This window comes from Solanum tuberosum, unplaced genomic scaffold (assembly GCF_000226075.1).
Source record: "Solanum tuberosum cultivar DM 1-3 516 R44 unplaced genomic scaffold, SolTub_3.0 scf00830, whole genome shotgun sequence".
NCBI classification, from domain to species: Eukaryota; Viridiplantae; Streptophyta; class Magnoliopsida; order Solanales; family Solanaceae; genus Solanum; species Solanum tuberosum.
In genome coordinates, this window is record NW_006239787.1 from 19,254 (window position 1) to 41,161 (window position 21,908).

General features: G+C 34.5%; 3 pseudogenes; 2 read left to right on the top strand and 1 right to left on the bottom strand.

Annotated features, from left to right (window-relative positions):
* The window catches only part of LOC102588238 (uncharacterized), a 20,020-nt pseudogene extending 17,309 nt beyond the window's left edge, over positions 1-2,711 (top strand).
* Positions 2,712-3,711: 1,000 nt separating this feature from the next.
* Positions 3,712-12,229, bottom strand: LOC102587915 (S-adenosylmethionine carrier 1, chloroplastic/mitochondrial-like; annotated as a pseudogene).
* A 2,026-nt stretch (positions 12,230-14,255) lies between these two features.
* LOC102588573 (glucan endo-1,3-beta-glucosidase 8-like) lies at positions 14,256-16,902 on the top strand (annotated as a pseudogene).
* Positions 16,903-21,908: the final 5,006 nt, after the last annotated feature.

A 21,908-nucleotide genomic window follows, 5' to 3' on the forward strand; every position in this document is an offset into this window, starting at 1 on the left:
TCAGACTTCTACTTTGACACTTTGATTTAGTTTTCATCATTTGAAATTTCAGTTGTCCTTGATTCTTTGCAACACGAGAAAGAAAAGAAAATTAATATCTAGTTTCACTTCAGGTACTGGAAAGTTTTGCATTACTCCTAACTGAAGGTAGGGGACGTGGCCTTTGCAGGTGAATAATATCAGTTGTGAAGGCAGCAAACGTTTTGGGTCTTTCATTTTCAGAAGCATTTGAGAAGCCTCCCATTGAACTCTTACAATTGCTTTCTCTAAAAGCGCAAGACTCTTTTGAAGAAGCAAAGCTCTTAGTTCAATCACATTGTATGCCTGCAGCTAGTATTGCTCAAATTCTTGCGGAATCATTTTTGAAGGTACATTTTATTTTGTCCTTGATTCCCCCAGGAGCATGTGGATAGACTCAAAATAAAATCCCTGAATATTATGGTGGCATCAAATTTGAGTGTTTGTAGAAATTTGCTAAGTTACATCAGGGCTTGTCCAGTAACGAAGCTATTGTCTATATGAAAAGTATGCGGTTCAGGTTGTTTATGATGTTCTCTGTATTTACAAATGTTATCTCATCGCAGGGTTTGCTAGCAGCACATCGTGGAGGTTACATGGAATCTCAAAAAGAGGAGGGACCTGCTCCTTTATTGTGGAGATTTTCTGATTTCTTGAAGTGGGCTGAGCTTTGCCCCTCTGAACCAGAAATTGGCCATGCTTTACTGCGTTTAGTTGCCACTTGTCAAGGAATACCACATGCCTGTGAAGTAAGTGTATCTTCGTTTAGATGATCTCCCATTTGTCAGCATCATGAAAGCCCTGTTCTGTAAACCATGGACTTACTAAGTTAGTGTTTGAATGTCAACAGAAAGTTGGTAATGTGGGAGCTATTTGCTCTTTGGTTTTTAGTATTACAGCCTAATTGAAGTCACATCCTCTCTCTGCAAAAATTGTTCTTCAGGTTGAGCTTCTCATTTTGTCACACCATTTCTACAAGTCCTCGGCATGCCTCTATGGAGTTGATGTTCTTGTAGATCTTGCATTCAAAAAGGTGGAGGCATATGTATATGAGGGTGATTTTCCATGTTTAGCTCGCTTGGTAACTGGAGTGGGGAACTTCCATGCACTTAATTTTATTCTTGGTATCCTTATTGAAAATGGTCAGCTCGATCTTCTTCTTCAGAAGTTTTCAGCTGCTGTTGATGCCAACGATGCTGACGAGGAAGTAAGAGGATTCAGAATGGCTGTTCTCACATTACTCAAGCAATTTAATCCCAATGATCTCGATGCATTTGCCATGGTTTGTACTTGTGCAATTTCATGTTAATAGATGTTTTATCCTCCCCCTTGATACAATTTGATTTTTCTACCAAAAAATGTTATCATTTCCTCAAAGCAGAAAAAATGCACCTTTTTGAGAGTAAATAACATGCACCTCTTTATTTCCCCTTAGGTTTATAGCCGCTTTGATATGAAAAATGAGACTGCTTCTCTTTTGGAGTCACGAGCACACCAATCTTGTAAGGAGTGGTCCCTCCGTTCTGACAAGGATCAGACTGATGAGCTCTTGGCTTCCATGGGGTACTTCATTGAAGCTGCTGAAGTTTACTCTTCAATTGATGCTGGGAGCAAAACACGCCAAAGTTGTGCTCAGGCATTACTTCTCTATCTTCAGATTCGGATGCCAGACTTGCACTTCATCTATCTCTCTGAAACTAATGCACGGAGGGCCTTGGTCGAACAAACCCGTTTCCAAGAAGCACTAATTGTTGCTGAAGCTTATGGTCTTAACCAGCCAGGTGAATGGGCTCCAGTACTTTGGAATCAAATGCTAAGACCAGAGCTCATTGAACGGTTTATGGCTGAGTTTGTTTCTGTGCTCCCCCTTCAACCCTCAATGCTTCTTGAACTTGCTAGATTTTACAGGGCTGAAGTGGCTGCAAGGGGGGATCAGTCACAATTTTCTATGTGGTTGACCGGGGGAGGGCTCCCAGCTGATTGGGCGAAATATCTCGGGAGATCATTCAGATGTTTGTTGAGAAGGACTAGGGACTTGAGGTTGCGATACCAACTGGCTACCATCGCAACAGGATTTACCGATGTGATTAATGCGTGCAATAAAGCATTCGATAAAGTCCCTGACAGTGCTGGGCCTCTTGTCTTGAGGAAAGGTCATGGAGGAGGTTACCTTCCACTGATGTAATAAGAGACTCAACATGAGGCCTCTTACAATCGGTATTCAGTTTTGAGTTTTTGTCCACCAAATTTAGCTTTTGTAGGAAGCAGCCTGAATTCTTGAAGACACAAGAGGTGATTAGGTGTGATGAGTTGATGATCTGCAAATTTTGGCATCATTTTATTTGTTCATTTGCCCAACTTACTTTTCCAACTGAGCTGAAGCCTGGTAAAACTAAGTGAAGTGTTGTTGTTTAGAAGAGAAATGTACATTAGAGGAGATGTTCAATGTTGTACAAAATGCTTTTGTTGATAAGCAATTTAAGTAGGTGGATGGGAGTTGTTTATTTTTGTGAGTTGCCTGAGGTGATCCAACTTATTATCTTCTCAGAAATCTTAGTAGCTAGTTGTCTTTATTTCATGATGTGACCATTTACATTTAGGGGTCATTTGATAGAGTGTATTAGAAGAAAGGATAATGCATGTATAAGGTGTTAAATATTACGTTGAAGCTATAAAGCTTTTGTTAAAGGTAATTTGTCGTAGCTAAACAAGATGTGATTCAACGAAGAAGAGAAAATAATTTCGATAATATATCTGATTTAAACACCTTATGTCTACATTTTTCTTCTTCTTAATTGTTATTTCTTATCAGTTCAGTTGTTATGTCCAATTAGTGTTTGTATCAGAAAACTAGCTGTATTAGTTCAGTTGTTATTTCCAATTAGTGTTTGTATCAGAAAAGAAATTGCATTATTCATGTGTTTAGGATTGGTTATTGATCAAAATCAAAAGTTAAAATTAAGTTTGAACCCACATAAAATCACATATATCCACAACTCGACCTTTTCCCCCTATTTTTGGGCATTTTTTCCACAATCGATTTTGAAGTTGAAGATCCATCCTTCTTCGACTAAATTTGTAGATGAAAAAACTAAAAGTCAAAAAAAAAAAACGATACCTGATGAAGTGAAAAAAAAATTTGGATGAAAATGAAGATAAAGAAGAACTATCCCTTCAATAACTTGTAATTGATAAATCAGAAAGAAAATAGATTTGAAGTTCAAGAATAAAGTGATTGAGATAATTGGTAATACTATGGAGTGATTTTAGACGTGAAAAAAGGGGGGAAATCTTGGGATGATAGTTTATGTATCCGAAAGAGGAATTTTTATAATTTTTTGAAATGGCAAGGGAATAATAGAAAATAGGATAAAAAGGACGTGTAGCCTATACAACTACGAATCTGAGGTTAAAAAATAAGGTAGGGATCATTTGTTCTTTTTGATTTGAAGGTGATCAAATTCATTCTATCCAAATTTACAAGCCCCTTAACGAGATTATGAATATTAGCATAAGAGTTGAAGACATGGTTAACATCAAAGAGTTTATCTGCAGGTTGATTTGCCTCATGTAAAGATACATAATTTAAGGTTAAAACTTAGACGAGAAAGCACAATTATAAATTCCAGAGCTACCACAACTTGTCTAACCCAATAATTCAAAAGCAAAGTGCAGAAAAAGAGGGAGCTCAGCTCACTGCAGAAAGGAAGTAGAAATAAATGATATGCATGAGCATGAGAATAAACATATTGTTGAAGAAATAAATGAATTCTTCCATCATCCAAAATTCCATTGGCCACAACAGGACCTTCATCACCAGAGATGCTACTTCTCTTTGTTATTTGTACATTAATTCCAAGGACAGCTGATCTCTTTATAACTCTATGGATACTTACTTTCTAGCATAGTTGACTTTCTGCAAATGGCGGTAATACTGAATAGTAACTAAATTCAATTTTAACCATACCATGCAGCTAGTGACTAGAAAACCATAGAAACTAATCCTTCTTTGAGGTTGCATTATCAGGACGATTTTGTGCAAGGTATCGCTTTGTTCTCTCAAGAACACCAAAGAATATTGATCCTCCAATGCCTATCCAAAGCACTCTTGGCCCGATACCCTATAATGAAATTTAATTCCAAACAAACAGAGGTAAACAAGCATGTATCAGACTGACTGATAAGTTTCAGATTCAAATGGTACACCTACATATTTATTGCAAGTCAGAAAAAACAAAAGAAGAAAGAAACTCAGTAGATGTGGGAGAAACGTGGAAATATTCCTTGTGGCAAGTCCTTAGCAGCTTATATTTGATGCAATATTTAGGATGACGCATCTATGTTAGGAGAAGATAGACAAAGTACATGATATTTACTTATATGCACGGAAGATGAGGAAAATGTGTGGTATCAGTTTATGACTATATTAGGGTCCCATCAAAATCGGGCCTGGTTATGCAGCATGGAGTTATAAACAATTAGTGATTAGGGAAGCAAAGGACCAGAATTCAACGTAAATGTAAGTTTCGGGGCATGGCTCTCTTTTAATATTTGCACCTGTCGTAATCCCAGGATACCAAAATGGTGAAAGGTGGGGTGGGGATGCTAAGCTCTTTCATCATCCATTTGATTTTCCATAAAAGAGAAATAGACAAACCAAGAAAAGAGACAGTCTCCAGGATAAAAGAACTCAGGTTTGGGTCCTAGTACTGCAGTCTAAAAGGAATTGTGGGATACATTTACCTTTAGAAGTGCTGGAGTCCCTTCTTCTGCAACAATAGTCTTCACACAATCAACAACGCCTTTGTATTGATTGGCAGAACCCTGCAGAGGAACAAGACTAGAATTCATTACCTAAATTAACTGAAAAGGTCGTCTTGCCATTTATGGAAGTGTCATTTTGTAATAGCCATGCATGCATTGGATGAAGAGACTGAGACACGGAGAATTTGAGTACCATGTGAAGCAAGTAAGTACCTGAGTCATTAATCTCGTCTTAATGACATCAAGAGGAGTAGTTATAGCTCAAGTTAGAGCACCTGCAAGAAGTAACGGTAGCCATTGATAGCTTTAGACAAGGGGTTCATTATGTACATGCAGACGCAGGAAAATCATATATTTACTGCAGCAACATGAAAAGTTATAAATCTAGACAGGCTAAACAAACAGAATTTCAGTAATTTGCATTTCCCACACAGCAATTACTTTTAGTCAGATAATCATGTCAATCGTCGCTCAACATTCCGTATTCATTCACTGAAATGGCAATTCAACAGTCTTTTCTTCATAACTTAAAGAACACTTTGATGCATAACTTTTAATAGGTACCATTTGTGTCCCAAATCCCCCCATAGCAAAAAAAAATCAGTAATGAATAAATTTCATTGATGTGTTCCAGAGCTGGTAGGGCAATTTATAACTGACAGCTCTTTTGAGGAGATTCCAGATTGGCCCAAAGGATTTCCATATTGATGGATCACTCTACAACTCTTCAAGAGTATGATTAAAGAACCCTGCAGTTCAGTTTTCTACTTCTTAAAATCCATAGGTTCTGAATCTAGAGAAATTCAAACAAGAATAGATGGCAAATGCTTGTTTTGTTCTTGAAGTTAGGACATGCTTTATCATTTCCCACTCCAATTTATTAATCCAAAGGAGGAAGACAAAATTGTAGAGGTCATTATGTGATTTGAGTCAGTACTGGGCAATTAGTTGGTTTAAACACCCTCTTAATTGTGCAATGTACAACTTATCTTTACTTGAGCCTACATTTCTTGATACTTCAAGCTTAAATGAAAGAGCAAGTGACACCCTCTAGTCAGCAGCTGAATTATTAAAATAAAAAAACAGCATGCCTTAACGAGGACTACCAATGGATGGACATGTAATAGGACTATGAAGGTGGTTTACCAGCGAAAGTACCGATAACTGCATTCTCTGGATCATTCAATTCCCTTTTTGCCTGGTAAGAGGTACATAAGGCAGCTCTGATATCAATCTTAGTATTTAAGACTAGTGCCATTCCTTTTTCAATCAAACAGTAAAGCATCTGATCATCTTCATCCATGATGGAAGTGGAAAAGCAAATAAGCAAATTTAACGTCCTCATGTTTGTTAGTTCAAACACTATTCCATGAACTTTTGATGCTACTGAAGTGAGAAGTCAAGCATGCAAGGAGGAAAGACAAGAAGAAACGAGCTCAGAGAATTTCTGTTCAAGTATGAATATACCAGTTTATGCAAAACCTTTTCTTATTTTCCTTAGCTGTACATCAAAATTTAGACTACATGCGAATGAAGCTCTATCACACATAATTATTCAACAAAGAAATGGGTAAGTTTCATATAATATTGAAAAGTTGCTCTCAACATCTTGGAAAGAAGGATACTTACAGCCAGCTTATAACCTATCCGCAGCTGCTCATAGATACAGAACTGGATGGCGTCAAATGGTAAATCTCGAAGTAGAAATGACCCATATCCCTACAAAATCCCCATAATATGATAAAATAAACCAATGTTATATCTATCATGTGAAAGTTGCACCCAGCTATCATTTGCAGAAAACTGAATCAGACGAGGACTACCAATGGATGGACATGTAATAGGACTATGAAGGTGGTTTACCAGCGAAAGTACCGATAACTGCATTCTCTGGATCATTCAATTCCCTTTTTGCCTGGTAAGAGGTACATAAGGCAGCTCTGATATCAATCTTAGTATTTAAGACTAGTGCCATTCCTTTTTCAATCAAACAGTAAAGCATCTGATCATCTTCATCCATGATGGAAGTGGAAAAGCAAATAAGCAAATTTAACGTCCTCATGTTTGTTAGTTCAAACACTATTCCATGAACTTTTGATGCTACTGAAGTGAGAAGTCAAGCATGCAAGGAGGAAAGACAAGAAGAAACGAGCTCAGAGAATTTCTGTTCAAGTATGAATATACCAGTTTATGCAAAACCTTTTCTTATTTTCCTTAGCTGTACATCAAAATTTAGACTACATGCGAATGAAGCTCTATCACACATAATTATTCAACAAAGAAATGGGTAAGTTTCATATAATATTGAAAAGTTGCTCTCAACATCTTGGAAAGAAGGATACTTACAGCCAGCTTATAACCTATCCGCAGCTGCTCATAGATACAGAACTGGATGGCGTCAAATGGTAAATCTCGAAGTAGAAATGGCCCATATCCCTACAAAATCCCCATATTATGATAAAATAAACCAATGTTATATCTATCATGTGAAAGTTGCACCCAGCTATCATTTGCAGAAAACTGAATCAGTAATACCCAAAAATTGTAATGAACTAGATATGTGACATTAAAGAACAAGCATACCGCATAAAGACCTTTAAAACCTTCTTTTGAGACTATTAAGCGAACAGCATCAGGAGCCGAAGCAAATTGCCTAGTTTGCATTCGCTGCTTAATGACCTGTAGTGTCAAGAAACCAACTGCAATCAATAGATTAACATAGGGAATATCCTAAACAGGAAAAATCAAGAATGATAACAAAAGGAGAATCATGATATTCAGGAAACTGAAAATCTCAAAAAAAAATCATTCACCTCAGTTGGAACACGAACGAAGGAGGCAGCAATGCCTCCTAAAGCACCAGCAGTCTGAATGAAATTTGGCAGTTCTTATTATGAAACATAAATCACAATTGAATGAGTAATATGCATGCTTCAGAATTCAGACGTCAGATACTGAGATACAAAAGCAACTTTCATTTGTGAACATTTATATTTGAAATACCACAAGAATGTGTAGGCATAACTTGAAGAATAGTGACCTGTGAAAACCAACTTTATGAAGATTCCAGATAGAGTTAAATGCATGTATAATTTACAGGAATAAATAATATTCATGAGGTGATACGAAATCATGTTCAGTAACCAGGATTTAGTGTGTGCTTGACAGACTGCAAGATTTATGTCATGTTTCTTCGCTTATTTCATTGCATATACATTTCCACTAGCTAATTACCTTAGTTTCGTAATGTATCATATCATCTAGTACACTGACAGTTGTGTTCCTTTTAGTCCTCAAATTCTTCTCCATGTGGTAACTTTTTCTTTTTTCGTGGGGAATAATGACTATGGAAACAGTATATTCCATCAAACACCCACTAGAAAGTTTTAAAAATGATTTTTAGTCACATAAGTTCTATTAATGAATTGGTGGATGTCGTATGTCACATCACAAACTAGAAAACAAAACCAGCTTGATTCAAAAAAACTAGAAAACAAGATCAAATGCTGTCATGACAATGGGAGGAGAAATTCTCACAAGATGGGCCACAGCACTAAGATTTTCAGGAAACATCTTCAATAGCTTCTGCTTTGCCGGTTCATATACACCAACAAAAATAGCAGAAGCCCTGCACGGGAGAACAGGATCAATAGAAACTGCTATTAAATACCCTTAGGTAAGAAACCGTACAAGAAAATAGGGTTGTTCACCTCAGTAAATGAAAGCTAGTTACGGTTGCAAAAGAGAATTTCAATTGCATCGGTTGACAAAAGTGCAGGTGTCATGGAGACTGATATACATAGTTCTATACTATTAAATAGTACTTTGTTACTACAACTTACGGTAGGACTCCAGCAAGATTTCCAAGAAGCCCAGAATACAACCCTTTCAAGGCTATTTGTCCTCCACCACGAGCTACCTGCACAGGGAAGCAATGCACTGATGATTCGAATACTCAGGGGGAAACAACAGACTGAAAATAATGTAATTAAAATGAAAAGAGGCCTGGCACTCTGCATTCAACTATTTTAATGGCAGTAAACCTGAATATAACTACTCAGCTGTATGCAAATGGAGTGTCAACTGGACTACACAATAAAATGTAGTTATGAATACTTCAAAAGTTCTACTCTATCTAAATTATCTATCTACCCTTTCCTCATCTCTTTGTTCCAGTCTGTCAACATAAGGAGCTAATAGCCTAGAGAATCCTTAAAAAGCCTGTTGTGAATTGTGAAGCTACTAAAGATACCAATTCAACATGGTAGAATCACTCATATAATTGATATAGACTTCGGTTATAAACAATTAACTTGCCTGCAGCCGTGTCTTTATTGTATCAATGGGATATAAAACTGTTTCAACAACAACACCGGCGGTCCCTCCTGCTATCACACCCTCTGCACAAATTAACCATTAGAAAAGCCAAACCTCGAAACAAAAGATTCTTGTCCTATGATAGTTTTGATAACTGAAATATTTGCTAAAGTTGGGGAACTCTATGTTATTAATATCTGTAGCCCAACTAGTATGAAATAATTATGATGCATCATATACTTCTTTTTTAGATAAAGATGATGCATCATATACCACCTTCTTTCTATGACCGAGAAATCTAATCCTTAGGAGCAACCACACTCTTCAAAACTAGGGGATAATAGTCCCGCCCCTCTACCCTTCTCCACTAAAATACCAACCTTAGTTTGCATGGCAAGGGCTTGAACCTGTGACCTAAGTCAAGTCCCTCAACCTTTGCCACCTGAACTAAGTCCTGGGAGCATGATGCATCATATACCTATCCAGATTTGTATGATGTACTCTGTCCCACTACTAGCTTAGTACTGAGCCTTTACTACTAATGAACCTTGTCAAAAAGAAATTATGATGCCATCATAAGCTTTTAAGCACGAAGTTGCTCCAGAGAAAAAACCATTCTACCATTTGACAGGCTTATCACTTGAATTCTCAGCTGACACTCAAGAACATTTTTTACTAGTGACTCAATAACATTTTCTAAAATAAGGTAAATGATCTTATTAATGTTGGAAGAATCCCCGGTATACCAGCTCTATAACAAAAAAGTAGTCAAAATGACTTTTTGACAAAAGACTATACTATTCAAATATCTGTGTGGTGTGGCTGTTCAATTCCTACCTACAAATGTTGAAGTACTTTTGTAAATGAAATCAAAATAACAAATGAAAGGGGAAGTTGGGAAACCAGATTGATGTAGAGAGTTCCTATCTGTCAACTGCAGAGTGTAGAGAGAAAGAAATGATCTTCTTATTTGTCTTTCCTAATTCCTTCTTTTCCCTCTTTTTGGGAGGATGTGTTTTGTTAGAGGTGGAGGTTGGTTGTGGGCAAGCTGGGAGCAGCCGTTAAATAAAAGAAAAATAAAGAGAGCGACAACTTCAGGATATATGACAACTTGACAAGAATGATCCATTATCATCATTTAATTACTATTATTTCAGCAGACATACCAAATAGTATCCGTAGAAAATCAAATGGTTTCTCTTCTTCATTGTTGATTGATGCAAAGAACTTTTTTGGTACCATCTGAAGGTTATCCCTTTTTCTGCCAGATGCATCTGCAAAATCAAATCACATCCTCAAGAAAGAACCGGAAACTACAAGACGAAGAATCAATATGAATCTACATCCTAATATGGGGCAATGCATGGTTATTCTTTAATCCTTCATCGAGAAACCTAGAGCTTATTCTTAAGTATAATTTGCCAAAGAGACAAGAACATTTTAATAATGGAAATGGTGACAAATGAAACCATCACTGCTACCTCTCTATTTCATGCTTGCTTTGTGACCATTAGTATTCAAGACATCAGCTCAAGAGTAGTTAGTTAATCTCATTAAACAATTAAAGTTGAGTGTATTCAGAATTGATATAAAGAAACTTTTGTGTTTCTAAAAGGAGCACCATTCAATCTATTGAGCATTAATGCTTGAGCCATTAAGCTAGACCTATCATTACACTAAACAGTTTTGCTTGATTAATTGTATTTTCTGAAGGAAAAAGTTTTCCTTAATGTAACTAACAGAAATATTTCACTACTATCACTAGTAAGTGTCGTCTGTTCAAAACCAACAAGTAGCAGTACATATTAGCAATCAGATATGTAATTCAAAGTACATGCACTTAATTTAAACAACATTACGACAACACTGTCAAATTAAAATATCAAGAAATATTAGTACGAAAAACACTAGTAATTGAGTTGGTTTAGTGACCTAATTTGGATCTTGAGATCCCAATGTTCAACAACTAGAATCCCTTAAAAATTATAATTACTTTATTCATCATTCTTAGCCACATAAGGAAATGATTAGGAGCTGATATTCCATCAAAACATCTCCGATTCCTTTCTGTCCCTACAACCCAAAAAATGCTTGCTAATATTCTTAAATCTCTAGTACTACATGTTTATTTCTTCCAGTTTGTTTATCTCATTATCTTGTTGTTGTTGCTGCCTCCTTTTCATCTGTTCGTGAGCCGAGGATCTACCAGAAACAACCGCCCTACCCTTACAAGTTAAGAGTAAGGTCTGCGTATACTCTACCCTCCCCAGACCCCACACCCCACACCCCACTTGTGGAATTATACTGGACATGTACTCATTCTTAGCCACAAAGGGGACCAGTGGAACCCTACACTCCCATATATTCACGCACAAGCAGAATCACTAATATCAGTTACCCTTACAATTTCCGGAAATGATTATAGCTGCACCTACCTTTAGTTTCAATCAAAAATTAAACCAAATATATCATACATTAACCCAGCAATTAATTGGAATTCATTATCCCTCCCACGGTCTTTCAGAAACAGCCTCTCTACCTTCACGAAGTAGTGGTAAGGTATGCATACACTCTACCCTCCCCGAACGCCACTTGTGGTATTCCACTGGGTATGTTGTTATCCCTCCAACCCATCCACCCACCAAAAAAGACACCTAAATTAGCATTTCTACACTGTAAAATGTCAGTTTAAGACAAATTATGCCCAAAAATCTTCCCTTTATACTAGTCCAAACTCCAAACAATTAGGCTCTTCCATAACAGTACACTCAAATCATTACTTCCTTATACAACAACCCAAAGAAAATGGTGAAAAATCAGAAAAAGTAAAACGATAGCAAAACTTACAATGTTCACTTGTAAATTACCTGTAGCAGAAGAGGAGGCTGCAAAAGAATTCTTTGTATCCAAAGCTAATGCAAAAGGCCCCATTTTGAACCTTAAAATTCTCTTTTCTTCACCCAATACCAAAAAAACAACAGAAATTTGAGACCTTTTATGATATCATTTGCAAATAAAAATGAGAACTTCAAAAGCTAATCAAAAATATTAGTGGGGTTGGGGGAAAATTACCAGTTCTTGGGAAGTTGGAGTTGGAGCCTCTTTGTTAGCTTCTGGTTCTTGAAAAGCCATTGCTATCTTATAGTGTACGTGTCACAGCTGAGCAAAGTACAACTGTTTAAAGGGGTGGGTACTAAAACAAATGCATGTGTTGTTTTTTCACTAAAAAAAATAATGATACATAATTTATGGTTAATATAAGAAAATTCAACCATAATTTTAATTATGTTTGTTAATATATATAAAAAGAAAAAGAGGAATTAATTTATGGGAAGAATTAAAAATATTTGGAATGTAAAGGAGAATGGTGGGTAGGTTTCAAAAATAATTAGAATGTAAAGCACATGGAAAGCTTCTTCTCGAGTTTAGAGCATGAAGTGGTCTTGTGGATAGTTCTCCGGCTCGGGTACCAAGGAAACGGAGCAAGAAAACGTATGCGCATCCGAACTATTAGCTTCACTAATGCACACCGACAAGAAGCCGACCGGTGTTTGTTCACACCGTTCGGTGCTTGTTCACATAGGCTTCCGCGGTAGCTCAGCCGTTAATAAACGAAAAAGGATTTCTGTTGACACGAAAGTTGTGCTCGGCGCTCTCTTTCCTATTCCGCTGTGCTAAATGGTCTTTCCCTTTCTTGCTGGATGATTACTATGGAAAAAGATGTCTTACAAGGCCATTGTGTCAATCCGACTTCCTTTTTTTGTCTGATGACACTGTTATAGGCGAATAGGGTAAGGCGCATGGGTCTCCTACGCCTTTATCATTTTTGGTGTCTTCTGTGAATTGTATGTCCTTTTTTTATCAATCTTTTTGCCCTTTTGGCTTCAGACTTAGATATATGTATATATTAGGAAGAAGTATGAATTATTTTTTTTCAAACAAATAAACTATTACTACATATGATTATGTGGTAATTAACAACTAAAAAATACCTCATTTCATTTGGAAGCTGATATTTAGTTTTTCTTAACTTTCACGCGTCTAAAAGAGTGTGTATACTTTTGTCATGCCAACTTTTTAGGAGGAGGTAAAGGTTATTATTTATCGGAAAAATGATCATTAATTTTAATTAATAATACAATTTATAAAAAAACAATTAAAAATAAGTAGGTTAATGTCAATCATGTTCATTTTCTTTTAGCTAAATCTCCAAGGTGATAATTGATTACAAGAATAGTTATCGCTCAAAGGAATAGACTTCTCCCATAGAAATTCTAAGGCAAGAAGATGAAAGACTAGTCCCTTCCTCCAAGAAGCTTTTTTATAGGCTAAAAAGTCGGATAGTCATTTCAATATGAAAAGACTACACACTTGGCACTAAATGGCTATCTAGTAGCATATATACTTTCTGACACTTCGTTTGAGACTGATTGTAACAAATTAGAACAAGACTCGAATCTGATTGTTATTTTTTTCGAAATTCATTATGAGGATACTATTGTAATATGACCTCCTCCAAGTAAAGGTCTTGTAGGCTGCCCAAACTAGGAGCAACCGTAAAAGGGCAGGTGTTGCATAGATTAATTTTTTTTAAGAAAAAAAAGATATTAGGATTTTAAATAAGTAAACAAATAATCAAGATTGACAATCTAAGGGCAAAATAGACATTCAGAAAGTTAATTAGAATAAGGGGAGAAGAATGTCGTCTATTATTCAAAGTTCAAGGTAGAATTTGATTCACCCAACTAATTATAATAAACTATTACTTTAATTTACTATATTACAATTTTTAAAAATCACATAAACAATTACTTATCGTTATATATATAATTATCTTAACTTGATGACGTAAAAACAAATTATATATATCGTCAACACACATAAGTTAAATTAGTATAACAAACAAAAGCATAAACTCCTCCCTTCCATAATTTGAAAACTTGTAGGAAAACCAAAGAAAAAGAAAAGAAATAATTAGTAGTTTGTCCGTTTTCTTCTCTCCTTAACATTAGCTCATGCATTCATATTTTGAAATAAAATTGTCTCAACTTCATTCATTCACATTTCTCCCTAAAAAAATCACCATATTTCTGAAGAACATATATTATCGTATTGAATATAATCAATGTACATATATAGAAGCTAGTGGGTTAGCACTAGCAATGGCTCATATTAAGTTGTTGTTGATATGGGCATGTTGCTTAGCGCTATCGACTAGTTTTGCATATGGTCTTGGTGTTAATTGGGGTACACAAGCTGCAACAAACATTTGCCCCCCTTTCAACAATTGTTCAAATGCTTAAAGATAACAAGATTGATAAAGTTAAATTATTTGATTCTGATCATTGGACTGTTAAGTACTTTGCTGGTACTGGAATTGAAGTCATGCTTGGAATACCAAATAATCAATTGGCAAAATTTGCTGATGATTATGATTTTGCTAAGGAATGGGTGAAAAATAATGTTAGTACACATTTGTAAAATGGAGGTGTTGATATCAAGTAAGCACCACAATGCATTTTCCTATCTCTTTATTTTTAGATTTGAGAAAAACGTAGGATGTGTGTGTCTAATGGTTTAATTTTGTATACTTATGCACATCCAAAATTAGAGGGCATAGATGTTAGCTGAAACCAAGTTAAGTGGTATATTTATGTATTATGTCAATATTTGGCATAATATATAAATGTACTCTTTAATTTGACTTCAACCGACAATTATATCCTCTAACTTTGGGTGTGCACAAGAAGACACTTAAAAAATTATATAAAATTGAACAAATAGACATACTATGCCTACGTGATATCCTACATGACAATTTTGTGTTCTATGTGGCGTACTACATGTATTATGTCACGTAGGACATGTGTGTCTAATGGTTCAATTTTGCATAAGTTTAAGTGTTTCTTTGTGCACACTCAAAGTTGGAGGGCATAGATGTTAGCTGAAGTCAAATTAAAGCATATATTTATGTATTATGTTTTCATATTTTCTAAAGCAATAACTATTTTGGATAAGTTAAAGGGTATATTTATGTATTATTGCTACGTCACAAATTTTGATTATTTCTTTTTTTTCTTGAAGGTTTGTGGCAGTTGGAAATGGTTCATTTTTGAAATCATACAATGGTTCATTTTTGAAATCAGCATTTCCAGCTTTACAAAATGTACAAAAAGCCCTAAATTCAGCTGGCCTTGGTGAGAAAATCAAAGCTACAATCCCACAAAACGTCGACGTTTACGAATCTGGTAATTCGGGTCCATCACAAGACGATTTTCGATCGGACATAAGGGACCTAATGCAAAAAAATTGCAGTTTCTTTAAAGATAACAACGCACCTTTCCTCATAATTATTTATCCTTTCTTAAGTCTCCACGAAAACAAGCATTTCCCAATAGAATTCACATTTTTTTATGGTCAAACAAAGGCAGTACGTGACAATGGAATATCGTACACTAATATGTTCGATGAGAATTTGGATACATTAGTTGTATCGTTGAAAAAAGCTAGTTGTTCAGGTGTGAAAATAATTGTTGGTGAAATTGGTTGGCCAACAGATGGAGATTTATATGGAAATGTTACATTAGCCAAAAGATTTTATAGTGGATTTTTTAAGAAAATGGCTACAAAAAAAGGAACACCATTATACCCTGGATTTATTGAATATTATTTATTTAGTTTAACAGATGAAAATGAAAAAAGTATTTTACCAGGAAGTTTTGAACGTCATTGGGGTATTTTTAGGTATGATGGAAAACCTAAATTTCCAATGGATATTACAGGACAAGGACATGAGGCAATGCCTATTGGTGCAAAAAATGTTAAGTATTTGGAGAACAAATGGTGTGTTTTGAACAAATATGCTGAAGATATAGGTAAAATTTTCAACTTCTATTACTTTCTATTTACTCTTATTTTTGAAAACTTTACGTTTTTTATGATTTAGATAATTAGTAGGTGGTGAATGGCTGGGGCAAGTCAAATTTGGGTGGATCTGAATAGATTGAATTATCAAAGAGTCATAATCTGACGTGTTCAAAGTTTGCTTAGGTTAAAAATGTTGTTGGATCAAATAATTGGTCATAACTCAAGTGGTATGAAACTTACATAACTAGGTTTTAATTAGTTGCAATTTGCTGTTTCGTCGGATTACACTATTTTGATATATTTTTTTCGATCAATAGTTTCATGAGTTTTTTTGAGTTCAACTCGTAGGGTTATGAAGTCAACAAATAAGTCATAATTCAACTTATTTAACTTGAGTGAGTTGGATATAGCTAGCTAAGTTATCACTTCTCTCTTTTGTTTCTTATTTGGTGTTTCATACCTTTTGGGTCTGATTAATTTGAAATTGTACATAAAAGACTCTATCAATGACGATTTCATTCCTAGTGCTGGAACTCAAGATCTCTGATACTGTTTTGCTACTAATAATTGGTTTAGTGTTGTCCTACTTCAACATATATATCGACTGATCCAAGACGTTGTTATATAGGTAAACTACCTTCAAGTGTACAATATGCTTGCTCAAGGTCAGATTGTACAGCAGTGGATTATGGAGGATCATGCAACAAGTTAGATGGAGATGGAAATGTTTCATATGCATTCAACATGTATTTCCAAATGAATGGTCAAGATGTTGAATCTTGTGTTTTTGATGGATTGGCACAAATTGTGGAGAAAAATGCGTCTGTTGATAATTGTTTATTCCCTATTGGTTTGGAGAGTGTTGGAGTAAGAATTGGTTTGGATGCAATCCTTAACATTCTTGTTGGTTTCTTCCTCTCTTTGACACTTCTCTAAAAGAAAATTGACAAATTAATTTCAATGTCATGTATTAGACATTTGTTTGGTTTGAAATATATAATTAAGATAAAGTACTACTACTAATATTTACTTTGTTAAAAATTTAGGTGTCTCATTTTGTATGTATATTTATATTACCATAAGACACTCAAGTTTTGTTGTATGGACATGAATAAATGTATATACACTTAAAATTTCTTGAAATTTTTTTATTTTTTAAAAATAAGTTTAAGATGGATCTATATATGCACTTTCTCTATGATGATTCTATGATATTGGATTGTCTAGAGAATAATTAATATATTTTTTTTGAGAAAGTGGGTAAATTATTGGAACATTAATAATAGGAAGTAGATTAATATAATGCTAAATTAATTTTGGGACCAATGTATTAGATAGTGGTAATATATATATAAGTTTTTGTAGCATATTAAGAGTTTATTATGCTTAATTATTTCCTATTCCTCTTCCCTTTCTCTCTTCATTCATTCATAGATATCAAGTGTAATTCTTGTTGAAAATAAAAACACATGAAATTTCAATTATATGTCACGTTCTAAAATATCTCCTAATTGACAGCTTACACACACCATTAACCAAGCAAACACAATTTTTATATCTTAACATTAATTTACAACATTTAATAAATCAAATAAGTAGCCAAATTAAATAATATGATAGTTAATTATGAAATAATCAGTATAGGAAAAAGGGTCATATTTGTCTTTTCATAACTGAAAAAGGTTTAATATTGTCCTTTGTTATACTATTGGTTTATACTCCTATATGTTTTAACTAATGTTAAATTAAAATTACTATTGATCCACATATGTTCTTAAAATGGCTCAAATTTTCTTTCGTATTTCTTTTTTCAAATTTTAAATACAACTAAAAATTTTATAAATTTTTTTACCATCCAGCATTAATTTTCAATGAATTTTTTCTTAAAAATTCTCGTGATCAAACGGGCAGTAAGAATTAAAAAATAACAACACCCCATCAAAAAACAAAACAATAATCACATAACAAACCCCCCCACCCTAGCGCGCCTAATTAAAAGTTGGGTTCTTACATTAAACGTCGAGCTCATAGTACCGTCGGCCGTCCTCGCCTCTGTCCTCCGTCGACCGTCTGTCGGCGAGGTAGTGTCAAGTACATTGCCATATTATCATTTTTTTTTGTTTTTTGAATTCAAACGTAATACAAGTTTTAGTTTTTCCTTTTTCTTGGGTATTAGCTGCCTGAAACTATGATTACTTTTGAATGTATTTGATATAACAAATGAGCTAAACAGTGTGTATGTTAGTTCAAAGTTTTCATGTTTAAGGATGTTAATTGGTTTGTTGATGGATAGTGCAAATATATGCTGATGTATACTCATATCTTAAGTTTTGGATGGCTTTGTAGAGTTTTTACTGGCTTGTGTTTGTGTGATAGAGGGGCATAGTTTTTCAATAGAGAATTATGGATTAAATTATGTATGACTGTGAATAATAAGTACATGGGGTTTCCCCAGCAGAATCGTCATTCTGTCGCACCCTATTTTTTTGCAAAAAAATGGACTTTCCTCTTTAACAGTGGTATCAACTTCTTTGGGGTTCATTCTGTTGAGAGGAAAATTTGTAAGTTGAAATAATGGAAAAATGAAAAAGGTATGGAAAAGGGTTCAAATCGACTCACACCTTTGTTTTAAGTGCAGCTATGTCACATTCATGTTTAAGAAGTCTTCGTTAGTGTTGAATCATGATGTCAGTGAGAAGTTTTGACATCCAGATGATTACAAGCCGAACATGGAAGTGTTTGTAGTGCTACTGAGGATCGGAGGTATTTTATATTTTGGGAGTTCACATCGCCGGTGCACAACTGGAGCTCCACGATTTTGCTGAAAATTGTAGGGGGAGTTGAAGAGATTAACTTTTTTCCTTTGTCACTTTCTTTTTTCTATTGTAGGATATCTTTTTCGGGTTTGGGCCACTTTTGGGCTGAAGCCTTTGTATTTTTTTGATTTGATTTTTGTTTATCATTAATAAAAGGCCCATTTGGGCATCTTCAATTTTTATTTTTATTTTTTTAAAAAAAACCATAATTGTTATTGAATATTAATTGTAATAGTATTAAGGGAAAAAGGATAAAAAAAATGCCCTTGTACTATATGAAATGATCAGTGTTTAAATTTCACCCTTTAAAAATTTTGAAAATTTAAATTCAAACTTTAAAACTATAAAAGTTTAAATTTTACCCTTTATAAGTTTGAAAATTTAAATTCAAAATTTTCAAACTTTTAAAACTATAAACGTTTAAAATTTCACCCCTTTTAAAAAGTTTTGAAAATTTAAATTCAAACTTTAAAACTATAAATTTCACCCCTTTAAAAAGTTTGAAAATTTAAATTCAAATTTCTGAAATAGTTCATAGTTCACTCAGAAAATGTAGCAACAAAAAGATTCTGAAATAACTACACATGCCTTACCGAGGAAATTGGTTCGCTCGCTGAAGGGATTAACAAGATTAAACCAGAGTATTTGAGGTCTTTCCAATTTGAAAGCAGGTTGATGTTATCTACTTGGATTGTAGTCCGGGTAGACGGTTGTCATTTCCACAGGTAATTTATGCCTTTATTTCTGCCGATTGGTCTTCTCTTTACTTTTTAATGACCTTTTGCTCGACTTACCAAGAAGTGTTGATATCATTCTTTGTTGATATGTAATTGCGCTTGTCTCTTTCTTTTCCCCTTTTTCAGTTGATACCTTTTCTCTTGTCTGTGATGCTCTTTAGATTAAATTATTCTTTTTGCTTCAAATCCCGCGTTTCATGTCAAAATGATGTGACATTATTCTTGCTTCTTATTTTCATCAAGCATAAAAGTTTTGTAGGTAATATGCCTTTTCTGGATAATATAATTCATGTTTCAGTGGGAGATGGTTTTTCTTATATGCCTATTTTCTTTATCAAGTTTGGATTTCTACCTCCGGATTAAAGAAGAAACTCCAAGCAGTTCCCAAGATAATTTTCTATTATGACCTGAAAACAACAATGAAGTTGTACAAAACATTTCGGATCCATAAAAAATGTCAGACACAAGTGCAGGTTTCTCAGATATAGATAAGCAACCTCTATTGCCCAGCGGTCTAAGGGTGTCGTCTTTTCTGATCATCTTTTTCCTTCTCACTGTCGCCGAAATCTCACACCAAATCGATATTTTAAAGATCTGGTAAAATATGTTAATTTTTTTTTGGATTTTCGCGGGAAATAATTTGTACCTATTTTATATTTTTGGGAGATTATCTTGGTTTTTTCTTTCATGTGCAAAAATCTATGGTTTTTTTATGACCAATGTAAAAAAGGCAAAGCGTATTGGTCATATATGGGATAAAGAAACACAATATAAAATTATAGTTAATACCATGATTGTATTTCTCCCTACATTATAAATTTTTATTATTCTCTATTTTTCTAGCCTAAAAAGTGGCCCAAACAGGTTTGTTGAAATTCCAATGAGAAAAAATAGGTTTTTGTGACATTTATAACTTCACATAAATCTTTTGTTTCAATCAGGTTGTAGCGGCATTTGGGAATGGCGAACAGCAAGTATGAATACGTGAAAATGTTTTGAGGTGGAAGACGAAGTAATGTACCCAAATATCATTGTTGTTCAAATTGATGGGCCGCGACTTTGGCAGGTAATGTAGATGTTTAAATGTTTACGGTTTGCATGTGCCTTTATTTTTTGTCTTCTTATCTTTCTGCAAATTAAGGTAAAGGTGTTGAAATTTAGAGATATCCAGTTAAAATTCTATTGAAGTATAGGTCTCTGTTCAGGTTAAGTGCTAGTTCTTGTCAATTGGTGTTGGTATCTTGTGAATATACTCTTGCTCCTTTTTGGGTTTTGTGGTATTTAATTTTCTAATTTGCATTGTATATGTTTAGCTTCTCGGAGAAGCATGGATTTGAGAAGCCGAATGATGACAAAGCCTTAAACTTGATGAATGCTTGTGCTATTAAGGTATTAGAGAACTTCTCTGATGTTATATTTGCGTATGGATTTACTGATGAGTACAGGTATGATGCGTTTCTTACTATTAGACAGTTATACCCTTTTTCTTCCCCCTTGCAAAGCTTGACAATGTGGTATAACGATTTATGCAGTTTCGTTTTGAAGAAGGAAACCACATTTTACTAGAGGCGAGCAAGGTTTGTAACCTATTTCATATCTCAAGAATTTGATATCAGTGTTTATCAATAATTATTTTTGGCTCTTCGGACGAGTAATTTGAATGATGCACTTTGTCTTGTTAGTATTCATATATCGTTGGTATGGTACAAAATTATTGTTCTTGCATAGACAGTATTCATATATCGCTGGTATAAAATTATTGTTCTTGCATTGACTCTTGTTTGAGTAGCAATAAAACAATTCTTGTTTACTTTCTTGTCTTATGCTTCTTGAACACTCTTTGAACGATTGCATGATAACTTTGTACGTGATTCAACTAGAATCATCTTTTCTGTTAACTACAATATACAAATCTCTTCCTCAACAGTTGGTTTGCTAGATCATGTCCAATTTGTCTTTGATTTTAGATCATCATCTCAACTAATTTTTTTTGGATTCCCGACACCAACAATCTGTAATTATTTTAAACTTGACTGTTACATTGTCCTAGTGCTGACTGCTGAGGAATTGTATATTATATAACCAGTCTCTAACAGTGAAGGTAATTCAATTATGCTCAGGGATGCTACTGCCTCTTGGATAGTTTATCAACTTTTTATCTCTTTCTTAACCGCCAATGTCTATACCAGTTTGAACTATCCTTCAATTACCCTTCTTTAGCATGTTTTTGTTAAAGTGGGTTAGAGTGCCACATTGATTGGGGAATGGATTGATGGTTTCCTTATATGGACTTTGGCAATCCTCCCCTCATGAGCTAGCTTTTGGGGTTGAGTTAGAACCAAGGTCCATTACTTTATCATGGTGTCATAGTTAGGTCTAACCCATTTAT